Source organism: Mixophyes fleayi, chromosome 7 (genome assembly GCF_038048845.1).
Source record: "Mixophyes fleayi isolate aMixFle1 chromosome 7, aMixFle1.hap1, whole genome shotgun sequence".
Taxonomy (NCBI): Eukaryota; Metazoa; Chordata; class Amphibia; order Anura; family Limnodynastidae; genus Mixophyes; species Mixophyes fleayi.
The window spans coordinates 83,106,107-83,128,428 of record NC_134408.1 but is presented as its reverse complement, the minus strand read 5'-3'; positions in this window follow the sequence as shown (position 1 = coordinate 83,128,428).

The window sequence follows — 22,322 nt, the reverse complement described above, 5'->3', positions numbered from 1 at the left end:
CTGCCCAAGTGCCTTATACCAGGGCTAATCAGAATGTACAGGCACAAGCCAGTCATGGGCAGAGTTATATTAGGGATATGGGAAATCCTTATACTCAGGCCCCTTTTTCTAGTATACATGCAGATGGGGTGTGTCCTTTGTTGTTTTCCCAGGATGTTTGTGGTTTGTCATATAGCCCGTTCCCCCCTCCTCAGACTCTCTCTCAGGTTCCTATGACAAGTTGGCATAATAATGGGACAAGGTTCCCACATTTTGGCCCCGCAGGAAATGTGTTTCAGGCTCAAGTCCCGCCTCATACATGGGAGGTGCCACCTCCGGCAGTAGTTGGTCCCGGCACTTACTTACTTACCGGTCCAAGGTGTGTTTCCCCATCCCACATAGGTACAGTTCCGTCCCGTAGCGCAGACACAGACTCAGTATATGACGCCACGCAGGGATGATGACACAAGGGAATGGTCCGCTCCTTACCCCGCTCCTAATTTACACATCTCTCTCCCTACCCCCTACTCAGGGTCGTTAAACCCTGCCGTACCCAGTGCCCAGTTACAGATACCACAAACCGCAGTTTTTCAACCACAAGAACCGGCTGGCCGGTCTACAATGCTGCCCGGTTTCAACTTAGGTCCATTTCCTGCTCGGGGTCTCGCTTCGGGTTCAAGTTTCAATGTGGGGGTGGGTGAGGGTGTGAATTTGAGGAGCAGTCCTGCTGTTGATATGTCTTCTCATTCAGTATTGCAGAATATGCCAGGATGCGAGTACTTCTCTGGAGAAGGTTGCGGAGAATCGGCAGGGCAGGGTGACACTTCAATGCTACAGAGGACTTGCGTCTAGGCAGGAAGCAGCAGGCAGCAGTGAGTACTTAAATTGTTTAATTCCTATAGATCAGGCATGTAGTTCTCCTATGTCATCCTCGGGCAGCAACGAAACTGACACAGAAGCAGGGCCGCGCAAGCTCATGAAAGTGTTGCAGCAGCATTTTGGTGGGGCAAAAGGGGTTAGGAATTCAGAATTTGCAGAACCCACTTATGAAGAGGTCAGGGATGGTAGTGACAAGGTGCGTTGCGCGAATACAGGTCTCACTTGTGGAATCAGGCCATGCGTGAGGGATCGAATAAACAAGGGTTTTTATGTTGACATTTTTGCAATTACAGGTCGTGCTAAGAAAGATTTAGAGAAGGCGGCAAGTAAGGGTGGTAAAGACGAAGAGACCTATAAGACGTTTACGAAGTGGATTTCGGTTTCTGCTCATTTGCTGCGGTATATTTGGAAACCAGACTGGATGCCATGTGTGATATACTGCGTTATCTGCATATGATAACGGTAATGTACGAGTCAGATGCCCCATTTATTTGGAGGGAATATGATCAGTTGTTTAGGGAAAGATTAAGTGGAAGAAGGGATATCCCGTTTGGTACTAAAGATGTGGAAACGTTGGATGGATATGGTTCGACGTTTAGTCTTGGAATTAAGGGGTAATGCGGGACCCAGGTTTCCAGGGCCCGGGAGGCAGGGTGCCTCCTTCCCCGCTCACAACAAATGCTTTGCATTCAATAGCGGCACATGCTCAAGGGGAGTCGCTTGTAAATACAAGCACATTTGCACCCTATGCAGAGGGGCTCACCCTGCACGGGACTGTGCAAGAAATAAGGAGGGGGCAGGCAGAGGGGGGCCATCATCAGGTGCTAAGCAATAAGGCACACTCGCCAGTAAGGGTGCAGGCATTGGCTAAATGGCTACGCCTCCACCCGGATGAGCAGCTAGCCGAATTGTTTTTAGAGGCTTTAGTTGTGGCTTTAGTTTGCCTATCAAGGGCGTTATGCGCGCTCAAGCTGCAAAGAATTTGAGGTCTGCATATACTTTTCCCGAGATTCTGTCGGAAAAGGATTTAAAGGAAGTGGCTCTAGGTCGCATGGCAGGCCCATTTGCAATTTCTCCAATAGCTGACCTAGCTTTATCACCAGTAGGCGTGGTCCTGAAGAAACAGGCGGGGAAGTATCAATTGATACAGCACCTATCGCACCCTCAGGGAGGCTCAGTTAATGATGCTATAGATCCGGAGGATAGCTCAGTGACGGATCAGTCGTTTGAGGAGGCATTAGAGTTGGTTAGGTCATTTGGGAAAGGGGCGTTATTGGCGAAGCTGGACAAAGAATCGGCTTTTAGGTTATTGCCTCTGCATCCAGAATCTTTCCGTTACATGGGATTCAAGCTCCCGGATGGTATATATGTTGACTTTTGCCTCCCAATGGGGTGTTCTATTTCCTGTGCTTATTTTGAGAAATTTAGTTAATTCCTTCACTGGTGTGTGCAGGTAGGATCTGGTCATCCGGGTATTGCTCACTACCTAGATGATTTCCTTTTAATAGGGCTGGCCAATTCCCCAGTTTGCTCAAGCGAATTGCGCGATGCGCAGTACTTATTCTCAGTTTTAGGAGTTCCGGTAGCGCAGGATCAAACTGAGGGGCCTATGACCTGCCTGTCTTTTCTAGGCATAGAAATGGACACGGTTATGGGATGTTGTAGGTTACCATCTGAAAAAGTTACCATGTTAGTGGCTTCAATTCAATTGGCCTTGTGGTCTCGGTCCCTAAAGCTGAAGAGCATACAGTCTCTATTAGGTTCTCTTAACTTTGCGTGCAGGATTACCTATGGGGAAGGTCTTTTGTAGGAAGCTGCAAATGGCAATCATCGGGTTCACTCGCCCTCACGCTTGGGTGACACTGTTGCGAGAAATTAGGGAAGATTGGCGCATTTGGTTGATGTTTATGGTTAAATTTAAAGGTATTCGTATCTGGCCCAGTCCCATCACATCTAATGTGCAGCTGAATCTACACACTGATGCAGCTGGCTCGATGGGTTTTGGAGCGTTCTTTGACGGCGAATGGTGTGCGATGTTGTGGCCTGATTCATGGCGACTTAGGGGATTAGTGCAAAACTTGTTAGTTTTGGAGGTTTTTCCTATAGTGGTTGCGGTGGAGTTGTGGTCAGATAGGCTGGTAGGCAAACAAGTCGTTTTCTGGTGTGATAACCTGGGGGTTGTGCAGTGCATTAATAGGCAGAGTTCTTTATCTCTACCTGCCATAGCTTTGCTAAGACATTTGGTTCTGCGTTGCCTGGAAAAAGACATTACATTTAGCGCTAGGCATGTACCGGGTGTACATAACAAAGTAGCAGATGCCTTATCGCGCTTTCAATGGTCTAGGTTTAGAACTTTGGCTCCTCAGGCCAAGCTCACTGGCTCTCCGTGTCCCCCATCTATCTGGCAGATTGTCGAACAGGCTTGCAAGACCTAGCTGAATTATCATTGGCCCCCTCTACTAGGAGAGCGTATCATGCAGCCTGGCAGCAGTGGTTTGGTTTTCTGGAATCAAAGGGTCGACAAGGTGGAGGTCAGCGAGAGGACATGGTCGCTTTTATTTGGGAGCGTTTCAAAGAGGGTGTATCGAAGGCGGCTATGTCATCCATGCTGGCGGGCATCTCCTTTATGGCTCGCTTATATGGGTTTAATGACTTAAATATCAAAGGCTATGAAAGGATGGTCGAAGGAACGGCCATCACTTGAGGATCAGCGAAGGCTTATAGATGCGAGCTTATTGAAACAGTTGCTAGCTGCGCAGGCTAGTGTTACAAAGTCTGATTATGAAACTATGTTGTTTTATGTAATGCATTTTCCCTTGCATTTTTTGGGCTGTTCAGAGTCAGTGAGTTGTTTTCTCCTTCAAAGCATGATATTGGTAATGCACTTGTGGCTAGGTATGTTTTGCTTGCACATAATGTCCTCTCTTGTAAGATTCTCAGATCAAAGACCGATCAAATGGGCAGAGGGCATTGGATGTCGATAAAGGCTCAAGAGGATCAGAGTATTTGTGCAGTCATGCTATGCTGTAAGTTTGAGGGGGTCCGACCACGTGGATCTGAACCATGGTTGATTCATATGGATGGGGCTCCATTGACAAAGTTTCAGTTTAATGCTGTACTTAAAGCTACGATTAAGCATGTTGGTTTAGATCCAGCGCTGTATGGCACTCACTCCTTTAGAATTGGGGCAGCTACTGCAGCAGCTGAGAGAGGATCGTCCATATCTGTAATTAAATCTATGGGTAGATGGAAGTCTAATGCTTATAGGAAATATATTAGACCTGAACTGAATTAGTATGCCCCTTCACTGTACGTTAGCCCAGGGCTTTGCTGCACCGCTTTTAGCGGGGGCGTGGAGGGATTTTTTCCCATCTTTCTGGATCAAGGCCTGATTAGTGGTGTGACTCCATGAATTGATGAGTTTTTACCTTCACCTGGGTCAACGTTCACCCCCCCTAATCACTTTACTATTAATTTTAGTCTTATAATGTTACTGCAAATGTTTTTTCGTGATATCGGTAAGATTGGTTTTATGGACGTTGTTCCCCACAATATGAGGTTAAAGGATTGTATTGGTGCCGACTGTATTTATACCAGTGTTAGTAAGCAATATCCCCGGTGTTGGGCTGGTAAATGGATGGTAAGAGGTTTTCCCTGACGAACGGGAATGGTGGCAGCTGAAGGAGTTTGGAGTTGTTGGTAATTGGAGCAGGTTTGATCGTTGTGTGCGATCCGGTATTAATGCAGATTTTATTTGCAGGTGCAGCGGATCTAGAGAAGCAGATATGGTTGGTAGGTCATTCCTACGTGTACTGGGCACCCAGACATGATAGGGAGGTAAAAGGTTCAGAGATACCTTATTCATTTCAAATAAAATGGTTTGGGAACAGAGGTATGCATTGGAGTGCTCTTATCCCTTTGCTAAAAAAACTGGAGCGTAGTGAAGGGAGACCGGACATTTTAGTGTTACATTTAGGGGGTAACGATTTGGGTAAAGGGAAGTCCCTGGATCTGTTTATAGCGATACGGGAAGATCTGCGTTCTATTCAGGCTTACTGGTCACAAGTGCGTATCTGCTGGTCTAACATCATACCCAGGCTTAAGTGGAGGTCCCCAATATCGATGGCTATTATGAAAATGCTGCTTTCAAAAGCCAATAGAATGGCGAGCAAAACGTTGCAGTCCCAAGGAGGGGTAGTTATTCCTCATCCCTTGATTACAGCTGGGAAAGCTCATTTATATAGGCAGGATGGGTGCATCTGTCAGATGAGGGGAATAGTTTGTTTATAGAGCAGATTGGATTGTCTTTCGCCATAGTTGTGAGGTCACTTGGTAGCGGGCTGGCTGTCCGTTAAAGGACATCAGCTTGGTGGGAGAGCCCTTGCATTTGGCAGCTAGGGCGTACGGTGTTATCGCTGATTGGCTAATGCCACCACATACTTCGAAGGACCCTGGTTCGTGGTTACCCGGTACGGGGACCCGTTGATCTGCATTGTACGGCAATTCATTTGTGAGCCCTGAAGTGATGTGGTCACTATTACGCCAGATTTAGCACCAGCCAATCGTAAGGGACTAGGTCTCGGTAAAAGTGGTAAACCGGGTGGTCGTACACTGTTTGGTTTAGCCTTTAGTGGTTAGCTGAAGACAAGTGCTCTCACCACCACCAGGTTTATACACATTAATAAACTGTGACCTATTTAGCCAAAGCTGAAGTTGTCAGTGTCTTTATTTATTAGTTGGTAAGAGATATGGTTATACCTGAGGAGAGGTTGTGCGTGGAAGAATAAATCTGTGGTATGAAGTTTATTTATCCATCTTGGGGTTAGCATCCATACTGCCTAGCTATGTTCATTACCAAAAAATACTGTTGATTGTTGATATAGAAAGGAAAAGTTTATTTGTTTTATTTGATATGCTGTATTTAGAAATATAAATCCACTGTGCAATTCTCATCACTGTTGCCAAAACAGTCAAAGGCAGTGAATATTGTGTTATATTAAGAGTAAGTTATTTGTGAGTAGCATTACTTATAACTAGAAAGATGTAATTATATGGTATTTGTTGCTAATCATTATTTGCCACCCCCCCAAAAACAAAAACATTTTAGTAATATATTGTTCCTGAATAATAAATTTGCCATTGACTGTTCTGGATCAGCTCCTTCTTTGACGGTTTCCCCAGCCGCTCAAAGTGTGCTGCAAGATGTAGTTTATCACTTTTGATAGCATATGTGCTATCACACAGCAGCATCAGTGTCACATAATCATCTAGTCAGTGTTAGTTTTGAGTGCATGTTGGCACAGTAGTCCTTACATATCAGAAACATAGAACAGAATCAGAAGCCATAGATACGATGTGGCAAAAAGTAGAATGTGAATGGAAAACATGGGTCTTCAAATTTCAGAGTTAATTTTGGTTATGTTCTTTTATATTTATTTGCCAATCTGTATTGAAATATCTGTTCCACAGGAAACTGAAAACCAATAATATAATATATGAAGCCATTCCCATATACACATGTGGCACCATAGAAGCCGATAAATGGTGTGTTTGCTTAAAGTCGCACTGCACATGCACAGAACCAGACCATATGCCAGTGAACACAGCAACTTTCAATTCATCTTAGAGCACCAAGAATCCTTACTACAGCCTATGATTTCCAAAGGGACTGGGCTTATGCACGTAGTCAATGTACAATAAGGGTGTGCCAAGCTCAAGAGCATGCAGCAGCATCTGATTCAAGCTTTGGGCATTTCAAAGGTACAGGTTTTTCTGTCATATCAGTTATGGTCCCGTATGCATGCTAGAATATATGCTTGCAATCAGATGCAACTGTAAAAATGCATTTCATGTACAGTAGACATTAAGAACATCCTAATAAATGTATTTTATATATGTATAAAATATATATTTTTTTATAACTAAATTGTCATTGGTGAGTATTTATAACAGGTGACAATAATTGGATATATTTTTGGATATATCCTGCTGTGGAACCAGACCCGTATTAATCAACAGATGTTTCTTTACATCTGTTCCTTGTTGAATACAGACGTGCATATGCCCGTTATGCGTGCATTTTTTAAATGATCATTTATCAAAAGAATCAGGCCTGTGATGTTTTCTAGTGGTCGCACAAAACCAAATTTAAAAAGTTACACAAAGTGCATGTGTGACAGGATGGACCGCCTATGCCACCCTGTCTGTTGTTGCTGGGAACTGGCTGAGCTTACTTTGCCATCGTTCCCTTTTTTTATCCCAAATGCGCCCTCTTGCCGCAGTAAGAGGGGCTGCCACCACTGGACTCCTATACAGGCATCCAAAACCGGGTTTCTTCTGGGTAGTTGATGCTGCTAGCGTACTTTGTTGCTGGTGTACCTAGTCTGGTAGCCCTGACCTCGCACGATAGGTCAGAGTTGCTGTGGATGGATCCCCCCTGGTCTATCACACTGACCAGGGCTGCTGGGTAGCGGGCAGAGTGGTGGTACTGGAAAAGCTTGGGTCCAAACATCAGACAGCCGGCGAACGGATTATATTTAGGGTCTAATCTGTAGATCTGAGGAATAAAGCAATACTGAAGATGTTTTCAAGCAGGTTTTGAAGCAAGATGTTTATTTGCTCTCACACACTGGTGGAAGATACCAATGTGATCAGGTCAGATGAAAATCAGAAGAACAAGTTTCAAATAAAAGCTGATGCCTTTTTATACAGTTCAGAAACAGTCTATTTTCAGAATCAGGATGTAACCTGCTTCCCAAAACATAGATTTACATGCATTTCAAGGCTAACAAAATTTACACTTATCTATGAAATTCACTTAGGACAAAAGGCCACAGAGTAACGACCTCCTGCTGGGCCTTTTAACAGATATTTCTAAGGTAATGCTCCATCCAATACTGGTAATAATAGTGGTTTTGATCCTGTTGATTGTGTGGAATTGTTATTTGTCCTGTAAGTTTAGAAAAATGGTTAATCAGGCCATGACTCCTGTACCAACATATTTTAATCAAACTCAAAAAGTATGTACCTCATGTAAACGGAATAACCCCTATGAAGCAAAAATGACGTGTATACTGCAGTGAAATACTGCTAGGGAAAGAATAAAAGATGCAAGGATACCTTCTATGGTGAAAGATTGATTCTCTATCCACATGGAGATTTTATGTCAAAATCTGGGTAAATGTAGCTGGAGAAATAGAAAGGTAGCCCTGTATCATGACATGAAAGGAAGGGTCAGGAAACACATGTACATTTGTTTAGTGGAATAAAAAGAGGGCATTGTGAGAGTATAAAACAATGAATAGTTATAAAAGGTACAAATATGTGTGTGTGAAATATCTTAAAAACACTATAACTACAGATATTAGAACTACGCCCTTGAAGAAAAGAAAAGTGTTTCCTATGGAACAGACAATAAAAGGATGCAAGACTAAAAACAAATGGTCTGGCATTCACTACGTAGTACTGGACAAAGGATATTGCCTTATATGTATTTATTATTGCAAAGAAATATTTGCTGAGCTAAAAAGATTTCTTTATATGTACTTACTGTTACAAAAAAAGATTTGTCCTTATATGTACTTGTTGTTAACCAGTTAATGCTCAAGCTTAGGTATAAATAAAGGAGCAGTCTGAGAAGACCCCCAGAGCTGATTCTGAAACTGCAACAACTTGTTTGTGTTTCACTTCCTACTCTCCTGTCGACAGAATTATGCTAATAGGAAATCAGGTTTTCAGAGATCGATAATGGGGGCACCAAGCCTCGGTACCCCAATAGTACGTACAGCAACATTTTGCCTATAGTTCTGCCAACAACAACGCCTTTCTTGGCGTGTATATGTAAATTTATGATGTCTCTACGTCTGTCACGTGGTGCACTGTCAAAACGTCAATAAAATAGGAATAGTGTTCTTTTAATGTTGAAGCAATATATCTGCTCCAGGCCCAGGCGGCTTTCTGGAAAAATACTATAAAAAGTTTGCAAAAGTCCTTGTCCGGCACTTAACAACCTTTTATAAACAAATTTTTGATGGGGTATCCTACGACTCTGTCACTACTCTTGCTAACATTGCGGTCATTCCAAAACCTGGAAAGGACCTTTTACTTTGTGCTGCATACAGGCCAATTTCTCTCCTCAATTTAGATCTCAAACTGTATGCAAAAATTGTAGCCACTAGGCTCAATCCCCTACTTCCATCCCTGATCCACCCAGACCAAGATGGTTTCTTTCCCGGGGAGACAAGCCCCGGATAGAGCTAAGAGGACCATCGACCTAGTGCAGTCCATTTATTATGGCAAACTACCCTCTCTAGTCATGGCACTGGACACCGAAAAGGCATTTGATCACATTTCCTGGCCGTTCATGCTTGGCGTGCTTGCCTCAATGGCTTCTCTGGCAAATTCTTAACGGGCATTTCAGCTCTTTACTGGTCCCCCTGTGCCTCTGTGTCAGCTAACAACCTTACCTCTAAACCCTTCACAATTGCTAATGGCAGTCATCAGTTTGCACTTATAATTGAGACACTAGCTCTAAGAAATCCTTTTCGGGCATTGGGGTCAGTTGTATGGAAAATAATATTACCTTGTTTGCAGAAAATGTCCTCATTAGCATTTCCCACCCAGCCAACTCGCTTTCCCCCCCTACTTTCCGAACTGAACACTTATGGACATTTTTCGGGTTCCAAAATCTATCCTGCTAAAACGTAGACCCTAGACTTTTATACCTCACAACCTGATAAATTAATATTAGATCGCACATTTCTATTCCCCTGGAATCTCCATAAAAAAAAATAATTAGGCATCTACCTGACCAAAAATCTTTCCCAGCTTTTTCAAGCCAACCTCCCCATACCCTATCCCGAATAAAATCAGACTTGTTCAATTGGTCCCACCAATTTATCTCATGGATATGTTGCATTAATGCGGTCAAAATGAATATACTTCCTAGATTATTATATCTTTCCAAACTATCCCTATTCAAGTCCCCCGCCCCTATGTTTTTATATTCCTCCAACACGAAATATTCAAATTTATTTGGACTGGTAGGCAGCCATGCATACGATTCCGGGTTTTTCAGAGGTTCTCTCAGGGCAGTGGGCTAGGTATCCCAAATTTTTTACTATCTTTAGGCTCAATTCACTCAGTGTGTTCTATGGAACAGCCCTACATCTGCTCGTTTTGGGTTACTCTCGAGACTGAAAGTCTGGGACTACTCACCCCTGCTTCCCTTCCCTCCTATTTAACCTGTATTGTAATGTACTTGATTACGTCAAGTTCCTTTTTTCATGGTTGACAATGTTTTTTGGGGAACTTTCAAAAAGCGTCATGGGCCACAGTTTACATGCACATTATTATGTACATGCTGACATTTATTACTAGGAATGGACTAATAGGGGGAATTTGGAGGGGACAGGCTCCTTGGAGTTAAATGCAACATTGCCTGCAAACCTTGTTTCATCTGGATCTACGGCTTACAGGTTATGTGATGTACTCAGCTTTATCCAAACAGAACGCTCACCACAGTAAAGTAGCATGGTGCTTTGCATCGGTTGCACTTCTGCCTTACAGCACTGAGGTCATGAGTTCATTTCACAAACATGGACTCATCTGTGTACAGTTTGGATGTTCTCTTCAATGTGTGACTGGCTTTGCTTTGATACTTCAAGATAACCTTGGTCTATCACTACAATGGCACATGATTTGGGAACAAGTTAATGAGCTATGGCGTTTGCCATATACCTTTTTGAATTAATCTTGCACCCAAGGCACATTATTTATGTGTCTGCTATTACTACGGATTGCCTAGCTCTTGGAGGGGTGGATTGGTGGTGGGGGGCACATGTTCCTTTTGTTCACATGGAAATAGCAGATGCAAACCTTTTATTCTTCAGCTACTGCTTGTGCTTGGATGTGATTTCAACATCTTCTTAACATAGTAACATAGTAACATAGTTGATGAGGTTGAAAAAAGACACCAGTCCATCAAGTTCAACCTATTTTGGATCTCCTGCGATCCTGCACTTATATTTGAAATTAATCCAGAGTAGGCAACCGCCCATCTGTTTCAATTTTGAAAATCCCCCCAGACTCAACATTGCAATCCAATTTTTACCCTATATCCACTACTATCCTTTATTTTAAATTAACGGTCGTATCCCTGGATACACCTTTCCGCTAAAAATTTGTCTAACCCTTTCTTAAACATATCTATTGAATCTGCCATCACAACCTTCCCTGGCAATGAATTCCATATCTTGACTGCCCTTACTGTAAAGAACCCCTTCCTTTGCTGGTTGTGAAATTTCCTCTCCTCTAACCTTAGGGGATGACCACGTGTCCTGTGTATGGTCCTTGGGGTAATAAGTTCCCATGAAAGCTCTCTGTATTGACCCTTAATGTCAATATTAATGTACATAGATGTACATAGTAATCATATCTCCCCTTAGACGCCTCTTTTCTAAAGTAAACATGCCTAAACTGGCTAACCTTTCCTCATAACTTAATGACTCCATACCCTTTATCAATTTTGTCGCCCTTCTCTGAACCCTTTCTAGTTCCAAATTATCTTTTTTATAGAGTGGTGCCCAGAACTGTACTGCATATTCAAGATGAGGTCTTACCAACGATTTATACAGTGGCAAAATTACACTGTCTTCCCTTGCATCTATGCCCCTTTTTATGCATGCCAATACTTTGTTTGCCCTTGCAGCTGCTGCTTGACATTGAGCACTATTGCTAAGTCTACTGTCTACGAGCACTCCCAAATCCTTTTCCATTATAGATTCTCCCAAATTAATTCCATTTAATTTATAGATTGCGTTCTTGTTTTTGATCCCTGAATGCATAACCTTACATTTATCTGTGTTAAACCTCATATTCCATTTAGCCGTCCAATCCTCCAGTTTATTTAAGTCCCTCTGTAGAGAAGCTACATCTTGCTCTGATTTTATTACCTTACAGAGTTTAGTGTCATCTGCAAAAATAGAAACTTTACTCTCTAAACCATCACCAAGGTCATTAATAAATATATTAAAAAGGAGTGGTCCCAGCACGGAACCTTGAGGTACTCCACTTAAGACCTTTGACCAATTAGAAAATGTTCCATTTATCACGACTCTCTGTTCCCTATTCTCTAACCAGTTTTCGATCCAAGTACAAATTTTGATTTCTAGACCCAGTTCCCTTATTTTATAAACCAACCTCTTGTGTGGCACTGTATCAAAGGCCTTTGCAAAATCTAAGTAGACCACATCTACTGTCCTGCCCTGGTCTAAGTTCCCACTAACTTCCTCGTAGAAACTAATTAGATTAGTTTGACATGACCTATCCCTCACGAATCCATGTTGATTCCCACTAATAATTTTATTGCGTACCAAGTAATCCTGAATACTGTCCCTTAAAATACCTTCCAGTAGTTTCCCCACTATTGATGTCAGGCTTACAGGTCTATAATTCTCTGGTTGTGATCTCGTCCCCTTTTTTTTAAACAACGGCACCACATCTGCTATTCGCCAATCCCTTGGTACTGAGCCTGATGAGATTGAATCTCTGAAAATTAAGAATAGCGGTCTAGCTATTTCCGAGTTTAACTCCATAAGGACCCTTGGGTGTATGCCATCTGGACCTGGAGCTTTATTTATCTTAATATTCTTCAGTCGCCTTTGGACTTCTTCCTCTGACAACCAAGTATTAATTAATGGCATGGTTTCATTTCCATTTTTATGTATTACTCCTGCCATTTGTTCCTCTCTGGTAAATACTGAAGAAAAGAACGTGTTTAATATCTCTGCTTTTTTCTTAGTTTCATTTATCAACTCATCCATCTCACTTCTTAGGGGTCCTATATGATCTTTTTTAATCCTTTTGCCATTTATATACTTAAAAAACTTTTTGGGGTTTGTCTTACTTTCTTTTGCAACGTGCCTTTCATTTTCTAATTTAGCCAATCTAATTTCCTTTTTGCATGTTTTATTACATTCCTTGTACCTATGGAAGGACTCCTCTGACCCTTCAGACTTAAACAATTTAAATGCACGCTTCTTCCTTTGCATTTCTTCCCTTACCTTTTTATTTAGCCACATTGGTTTAGACTTAATTCTTTTACATTTATTTCCCATAGGAATGAACTTATACGTGTATGTTTCCAACAACATTTTAAAGACAGCCCACATTTCTTCCGTATTTTTTCCTTCAAAGGCTTTGTCCCAGTCTATGCTCTTTATAGACTCCTTTAGCATATTAAAATTTGCCTTTTTAAAGTTTAAAGTCCTAGTTGATCCCTTATACTGTTGTTTCTGGAAACTAATTTCAAATGAGACCATATTATGATCACTGTTTCCCAAGTGCTCCTTTACTTGAATATTTGATATTACGTCTACATTGTTTGTTATTACTAGGTCCAGTATAGTCCGGTTCCTAGTTGGTTCTAATTGGGACATGTAATGGTCTTTTAGCGTGCTCAGAAACCTATTTCCCCTAGCTGTACCGCAGGTCTCAGTACTCCAATTAATGTCCGGATAATTAAAATCCCCCATAATTAAAATTTGACCTAGTTGTGTAGCCTTTTCAATTTGCTGTAGAAGTTGGGCTTCCTCAATCGTACTAATATCTGGCGGTTTATAGCATATCCCTATCAGAAACTTCTCTGAACTTTTTCCTCCGCTGGATATTTCCACCCACAATGCCTCTATATTATCACCAATATTCTCGTATATAACTTCCTGAATACTTGGTTTTAATTCTGGCTTAATATAAAGACATACTCCTCCTCCCCTTTTATTTACCCTATCCCTCCTGAAGAGAGAATAGCCTTCCAAGTTGACTGCCCAGTCATGTGTATCATCCCACCAGGTCTCAGTAATAACTATAATATCATACTGCTCATTCATTGCTACTAGTTCTAACTCCCCCATTTTACCTGTCAGGCTTCTTGCATTTGCAAGCATACACTTAAGTCTATTGCCTCCCTTAGGTATTTCTTTTTGCTTTAAAAAGGGCCGCTCCTTATCGGCTATGCTTCCCTTTCCCCCCTCTCCACCCCCTTTACTCTTGTTAAATTCCTCCTTACTACTCTCAATGTCTATCCCATAAATACTTGCTTGCCCCTCCCCCCCTGAGCCTAGTTTAAAATCTCCTCCAACCTTCTAACCATCCTCTCCCCTAGCACTGCAGCCCCCTCCTCATTCAGGTACAATCCATCATGACAATAAAGATGGCAACTGACCGAGAAATCAGCCCAGTGCTCTAAGAATCCAAAACCCTCCTTCCTACACCAATCTTTTAGCCACGCATTAACCTTCCTAATCTCCCGCTAGCTCCCTGGACTAGCGCGTGGCACAGGTAGTATTTCCGAAAATACTACCTTGGATGTCCTTGCCTTAAGTTTGCGACCTATGTCCCTGAAATCATTCTTTAGGACACCCCTTCTTCCTCTAACTCGGTCATTGGTGCCAACATGCACCAAAACCGCTGGGTCATTCCCAGCCCCTCCCAACAATCTGTCCACCCGATCCGCAATATGCCGAGCCCGAGCACCCGGGAGACAACACACTGTTCGGCATGCACGGTCCCGGTAACAGATTGCCCTATCTACCTTCCTAATAATTGAATCCCCTACCACCACAATCTGCCTGGGTCCCTAAATAACTTTGGTCCCCTCTGTGCTGGAGAGACCATTCCCCTGGTTGCTAGAGGAAGCAGTGTCATCCAACTCTACCAATTCTGAACTGCCTTCCACAGTATCTTCATCCAATCTGGCAAATCTGCTGGGATTGCCTAGCTCAGAACTGGCCTGCCACTTCCTCCCTCTGCTACCCCTAGTAACTGTTACCCAGCTGCCTACCTGTGCATCCTCCTCTGTCTCTGCTCCACCCTGCTCAGATAACGCATCAACGGTGAGCTGTAAACTCTGCTCCAGGTTGGCAATGTCTCTCAATGTTGCAATGGTCTGCTTTAGATCAGTTACCTGGGCTTCCAAAGAGACCAATTGCTCACATTTCTCACAGAGGTATAAACCTTGGAACACTTGCTCAAAGTGTGCATACATATGACAAGATATGCATTGAGTGAGATCATCAAGCCTGCTACTACTTATCTTATTATGGCTAACCTAACTTCTTATAGCCTACAGTGAACTTTAGTACTAGCCTTTCCTAGCCACTTACCAGATTAAACCCCTTCCTGGATTCAACTCCTTACTGGAACCAACTCCACACTTTAAACAAAAACAGCACTTGAAATCAAAAAAGCAGTGAAATCACAAGCTCAATGAAATCGCTTGCTACCTCCTGTTCTTGTCATGGCTTATTCTTTAGCACCTCTGACTCCCTGTGCTGGTGTCCTGAGTTGGATTCCTGACCATTGCCTTATGTGTATGGAGTTACTGTTATTCACATGTTAGTGTGGATTTCATTACAAAGTACTTATCTTCATTTGCTTATAGCCACAAATAGTAGGCCTATATACATGTTGCAACGATGATGGACTTGTGTCAAAAATATGTCGCTTAAATTTTAGTATTTTTGGAATCAATTCTTTATTGACCTTAGACCCACATATTGTGCATTTGTAATATATTAATAAAGACACACACAATGTTTTTGGTTCTTAACTTCTGATTATTTGTAGAATAAACATAAACATTTAACTATTAACAAATAATACCCCCAAAACTATTTATAGATTCACAAATTAACATATGCCCATGCCCTTATTTTTTTAAAAAATATTTCTTGTAGTTTTTTTTAAAAACATTTGCGTTTTCTTAAATAATGTTGAATGTCGACCTGCAGGTCTGCGGCCGATGGGGGGAGGGGTGGCAACCGCCATGCTTGCTCAACGTATGCTGTAAAGCAAATAAAGAAACAAATAAGTCCATGGCACACTAATTTTGCAAGCAGACAGGACTTACTAAAGATGTGTACTGTTACATAACTTTAAACTGTTAGGCCTCTTGCTACAAATGCATTTGCCCGCCCACTAGATATTGACAAGGCTTTTGTTTAGCATTTTTAGAGATATACACAATTCTAGGGTGCCCAGGGGCCAGGGGCGTGGACAGGGTAGTCTTAACAGCATTAGAGGCCCCAGGGCAAAACACTACACTGGGGCCCTACCTACACAACCACTCACAGGAATAAAAAAAAAAGGTATCACGAAAAATCCGTTCATACTTATTTTATTTATTAAACAAGTTTTCAAACTGAACTTTAGATCGCTTTATTGCAAGCAAATTGATTTATAATTGAAATAAAAATCAATAGAATAATATACTGACAAGTTGACAAATCTGTTGGGCCCCTCTGCACGTGTGGGCCCTGCCCTGCTTGGCCATGTGTTTAGCTGGCTCTGGCCGTGTATTTGTTTATAAATCTGTTACAAGAAATTGTAGTACCATTATGATTGAAACCTCTGACATTTATGTCCTCTTGTATTTAACATGTGTGACAGCAGGGATTATTTACAAGTATAATGGACATCTTAATGTTTTCCATTTATGTCCAGCATTTAATGCAAATACTTACTATCTCCCAAGGCCTCCGCCTCTTGTTCGCCCACCGCAACCACCTCTGGCCTCTCCTCCACCTGGTCGGCCTTGGCCTCCTCCACCTCCTCAATGGTATCCGGCACCTCCTCAATGGTGTCCGGCACCTCCTCCACCTCCTCAATGGTGTCCAGCACCTCCTCCACCTCCTAAATGGTGTCCGGCATCTCCTCCACTTCTTCCATGGTGTCCGGCACCTCCTCCACTTCTTCCATGGTGTCCAGCACCTCCTCCATGGTGTCCGGCACCTACCCTGTGTCTCTTGTGTCTGTACCACAGAAAATGTTCACTGGTTTTGCCTTTATTTCAAGCCTACCTATCTAGTATGTGCAACAAATAAACCAGAAAGTTGTTTACAAGATCTTTTATTTGTAAACATTATCCACATTTTTTAAAACTGCATATTAAAAATAAAATACAAGTCCTCACATTGCAGAAATCTTAATCTACTAAATAAATACTTTTATAATTTGGTAGTAATTATTATGTTTTTAACTTTTAATCTGGCTACAGGCTTCAAATATAACTTTTTTATACAAGTGAAACAAGTCCAGATATTTTTTCTCCAGTTTGTGGAACCTCTTCTTCACATTTATATTTGCCCTCTGTTCTTTAAAATATTCGTTCAGCTTTTCTATCTTCTCAGCCACACTTGTTATTGATGCTTGTGCGTTCATTCTCTCATTTCGAACTTTCATCAGATATGACGATGGTATCTAAATGAAGAATGGGAAATTAATTTAATTATGTTTAATGATGAATCGGAACACAACATAATTTTTAGCAATGCGCCTACTACCATTTGCTCACCTTGGACACTGCTTGAAATTATTGGCTAGGCATACTGCTGTGCTAGTCCATCCCAACTGATATATATAGAGGCCATTTTTTAATATAATGGTAAAAGGTACAACTTACATTCTCCTATCTTTTTAATGATTTTTAATTACCTTCTTTCAGTTCCTCATTTATTTCCCCAATTTTAATGTCAGTAATTTCTTCTTTTATAGCATCTTCCATTTTAGTTATTTGTGGTGCTACTCAGCAAATTTCATTGAACATTTTTCTTTCTGTAAATAGATGTCAAAGCTTTACTAATCATACTAATTGTTATTGTTAACATTAATTACAAACATTGTTTATTATCCAGTTTTGCAAACTTTTAATAATCCCTTTTAATACTTACTTTTTTTTAATGTTCTGATTCTCTTCAACTTACTTTGCTCTTTGTTTTTGAGATCTGACCATCTTTTCTGAATCTGGAACCTGCTTCTTTTATTTTTTTACCAAGTTTATAACGTAGCATATTAATTAGCTTCTACATAATTATCTCCTTTTGGTAATTGACTTTTGGTATTTCTTCTTATGACAGTCATAGTCGTGCTAGTCTAGCACTCTCACCATCATTTCCATCTCCCTTGGATTCATTGGTTTTGCTCTTTTAGCCTACTCCAATTGCATCCCTTCTTCTTCTCCTCCGTCTCCCTCCACTCCTCCATCTCTTCATTCTTTCATCTGCTCATCCGCTATGTTATCTCGTACCGCTAGCATCAGACTGGCTCTTCTACAATTTTATAGATGTCTATGTGGGCGTTCACAGTTGGTATAGACCAATCATAGTATCTTGAGCATCAGAGTGGAGCATTGTGGGTGAACGTTCATTCGTCTCTATCCCTTGTCCATACAAGGAATTGCAGCTCTGTTTAAGGATTTGGCAGAAATATTTGGATTATACAAATGTTTACACTGATTTATTTATCTATATATCTATTTTCATCAATATTATAGCAAGGTAAGTACTTTATAGCATAAGAGTGTGTGTACATTTTTTTGTGGTGTGTATGTAAATGTATCAAGACATATGTTATTGTATTTTTTAGGAAAACATTTAAGATGGCATTTGAAAAAAAGTGTAGAGCTCATGAAGGACTTTATTGAGGCATATATCGATCCCATCCCTGCTTGTGGAAAACTAAGTCAAACAGGCATAAGAGGAGCTTGACTTTGGATAAAGGGTTGGGTACTATATATTGACTGTTTAAATCACGACACTAATTACCCCGGCACAATGAAACCGAAGACCTCATCGCCGACTGAGTGGAAAGACTGATAGCTTGAAAGGAAGACTTTACCAAATTGCGGCAGCTGAAGATCCCGACAGCGTCCGATGACATCAGATTGAAGGGACACTCTGTCATTCGACCTCTTAAGGTAGTAATTTAAAAAGGAGCCGCCTGTACAATGTACATGGCTTATTAAACAACCTTGTACAAGCGGCGCTTCTTTAAGTTACTACCTTAAGAGGTCAGATTACAGAGTGTCCATTGAATCTGACGTCATCAGATGCTGCCGGGATCCTCAGCTGCCGCAATTTAGCAAAGTCTTTCTTTTAAGCTGTCAGTCTTTCCACTCAGTCGGCGAAGAGGTCTTAAGTTTCATCGTGCCGGGGTAAGTAGTTTTCTGATTTAAACAGTCGTAATAGTGAGTACCACCATTAAAGGGCAGCACAGTGGCCTAGTGGTTAGTACTTCTGCCTCACAACACTGGGGTCATGAGTTCAATACCCAACCATGGCCTTATCTGTGTGGAGTTTGTATGTTCTCCCTGTGTTTGCGTGGGTTTCCTCCGGGTGCTCCGGTTTCCTCCCATACTCCAAAAACATACTGGAAAGTTAATTGGCTGCTATCAAAAATTGACCCTAGTCTCTGTCTGCCTGTTTGTGTCTGTGTGTGAGTGAATTCTCTGTACACCGCTGCGGAATTAGTAGCGCTATATAAATAAATGATGATGAATGAAATGGTGAAAGTAAGCATTTCCCATTATCCAGGGGCAACTGTAGAGTGGGTCAAAGGAACCAGAAGACTGTTTTCAAAAAGTTTTTCATCTTAATAAGTTGGAGGCCTCCAAAGATATGGGGCAGGGGCTGGAGATGTTTATGTGCTCAAGTTGAGTTAATGTGACCACCTGACTTTCACCTGTGATGGCAAAATAGCAAGACAATCTACTAGCAACATGGCCCAGATGGAGAGTAGATCCTCACATGATGTTTCACAAACAGACAACTTACCAGCAACTGGCAGAGTAAATAAACATGCAACATTATTAATGTGTAAAATATTTATTTTCCATTTCTCTGACAATGAACGTTATTCAATATAACATGCAATATGAATGTACATACATTACAAAATGTCAGACTGCCAGGACACAGCACCCTTACCATTAAAATTTTCAAATTAGCCTCCCTGTTTCACCTTGCCATGTGGCTGGCATTTCTCATTTGTGAAGACTCCAATGGTGTCAACCCTACCACTTGCTCAGCTTCCACATTATTCGCCATGATACTAGGTGTGCTGGTGCTTTTACAACTAAGAAAGTTGTGTAGGATACAACAAGCCATCACCACCTTATCTATTTTGCCTAGGCACAGATTTATGGCGGAATGAAAAATCCTAAATCTGTTACTCAAAATACATAAAGCATTTTCCACAATTCACCTTGCTCTTGCCAATTGATAATTAAAGAGCCTCCTTTATGATGTGACACATTTTGGGGGATAAGATTTCAATATTGTGCTGTGCAGTACAAAGGCTTTGTCAGCTACTAAAACAAAATTGAATCCAAATTGTGTTTCAGTGCATGGTGGCAAATTAAGTAAAAAAAAATTAAGTTTGTCATGGATGAGAGTCTGCTCTAAGGCCTCACCATTTGACACTTTTCCATTTTTATCAATGTCCACTGTAGAACTTCTGACACTTTGTGACACTGGCACCCTGTAGACATCAGACACCAACAGCTACTTGCTTGAAAGCAAACTGTGCTTTATTATTCACATCACAATAAACAGCAAACTCATGTCAGGATGACACCAGTAACCAACAAGTTGCCTATACTTCCTGGTGACCCTAATACTAGCTAACGCAATCCAGCTCTCTAATGACTGGCCAACTTGCTAAGCATCAGTCACACACATAGTACAGGTTTAAATATCATAAACCCCTCCCATTAATCTAATTACCTCATTAGACCATCTGTTGGATTTCAGCCTAAGAGTCTTGCTATGCGAATATTTAACCTTGTCTGCCAAGTTAAGCTGCAAATTCCCAGGGACCTCACCTGTCCCTATGCAGGAGAGGTCTGGCAAATAGGCCTCTTTGCCACACTACAAATAGAAATTTATAGTTGGTATGCACTATGGCCATCTGGATAATGCTGAGGAATCCTTGGTAGTTGTAGCAGTTGGATCCACTTTTGAGAGTGGCAAAATTCTCATATGTTTGCTATCTGTGGTGCTACCACAATTTGGGAAATTCCAAAGTGTTTCGAAATCTTGCGCAATAAGTTGCCATACCTCAACTGTTGCTGGAAACTGTAAAAGAAAGATTGTTGTTATGTCCATTTAATACATGCATGTTTACTTTCTGTTTTAATTACAAAGGCAGCTGTGTTATCTGAAGCCGGATTCTGTGATGTGGCAGAGCAATGTTGGTCAACACTGCATGTCATGCAGCTGACAGAAAACAGCCAGAAAATCACAGACCTACCCACAGAGCTAACCACAGACAGACCCACACAGGACACTCTTAAAGCCACCCAGCCACAAGGGGATCAAACTGCCAGGAGGGGAAAAAAAGGGCAAGTGACCATGAACAAAGTGACATGCTTACTAGGAAAATGAAACCAGACTTCAGATTTTCAACACTGTTATACATACTTTATTCCTTAAATATATTAAAATCGGGACATTATAATCCTCTGTAACTTTTTTATTTTTTTAAGCTTGGGCTAATACAAATATGTCGCATTTTGCAAAATGAGTGGAAATATTTCATAGAGACTGTATTTCTAATGACAGATTTATATTCACTGTTGGGATTTATCCATTGGGCTTATATAAATAACTATTAACACTTTCAGTGAGTCAGAGTTTTGGGCTTATCCATGGTCATTTACTTTAACAATTTGTCTTTTTCTGCTAGACTGAATTATACAAATTCATTGACTTGCTTTTCATATGGACCTGAGTCTGAACACCCTATTTTGTCATTTTATTAAAACAAGTTTAAAAAATGTTTTTAAAAAAAATCACAAAATATTTTATGTATCAAAAAATGTTGTAAATTTTCCACATAGAGAAAATAAATATCACTGTGCAGAATAGATATATGAAGCAATAAGTCCATCTGTTTTATCATTTAATTGATTCTGCCTGTGAGCTCATCACTCTTTCCCAGTGAATTCTAGCAATGAGTCATTAATAAGAAATTCCTAGGCAAGGAAAATGAGTATGATGTCTGTAAATGAACATATGTCTACAGATGATTTATATACTGACCTGTGTATTTTTTAGCATTGCTTTAATTTTAAAGAACTGACAAAATTACTTATTTTGATTATAAGATTTAGCCTTAACTGTTTCAGCCTCAAATCAATGAGTTAAAGGGAATGGTCCAGTAGTGTTAACTTAATTTAACTTCTGTGATTAAAAATTTGAAGATGTTTCCTTTAGGAACCTAATGCCTCTGCATTTTTACAGTTATCCATAAAAGAGGGGATAGTAAGCTCTCACTAGCAGGGCCATCTCTAACTCTGTTTCATATATGTACCTTTTTTAATAATATTGTATGTACTTATTCTGTTTTTACGTATGATTTGTTATACCGACGGTGCTGGCACCTTACAAATAAATGATGATGATGATTGTTTTAATTGCTGCTTTACCAAGTCTAATTCGTAAAATCCAAACAATCTAATATATTTTACAAACGAATATATAAAATCAATAATAATAATATAAAAACTAAAATAACTCACATATGCAGCTACAAACCAGAGAAAAAAGTGTTTGTAAAGAAACTATCAAAGCAGACTGCCTCTGTAAGATTTTGCACAACTTATTTATTATAGTCGATTCTGTTTCATT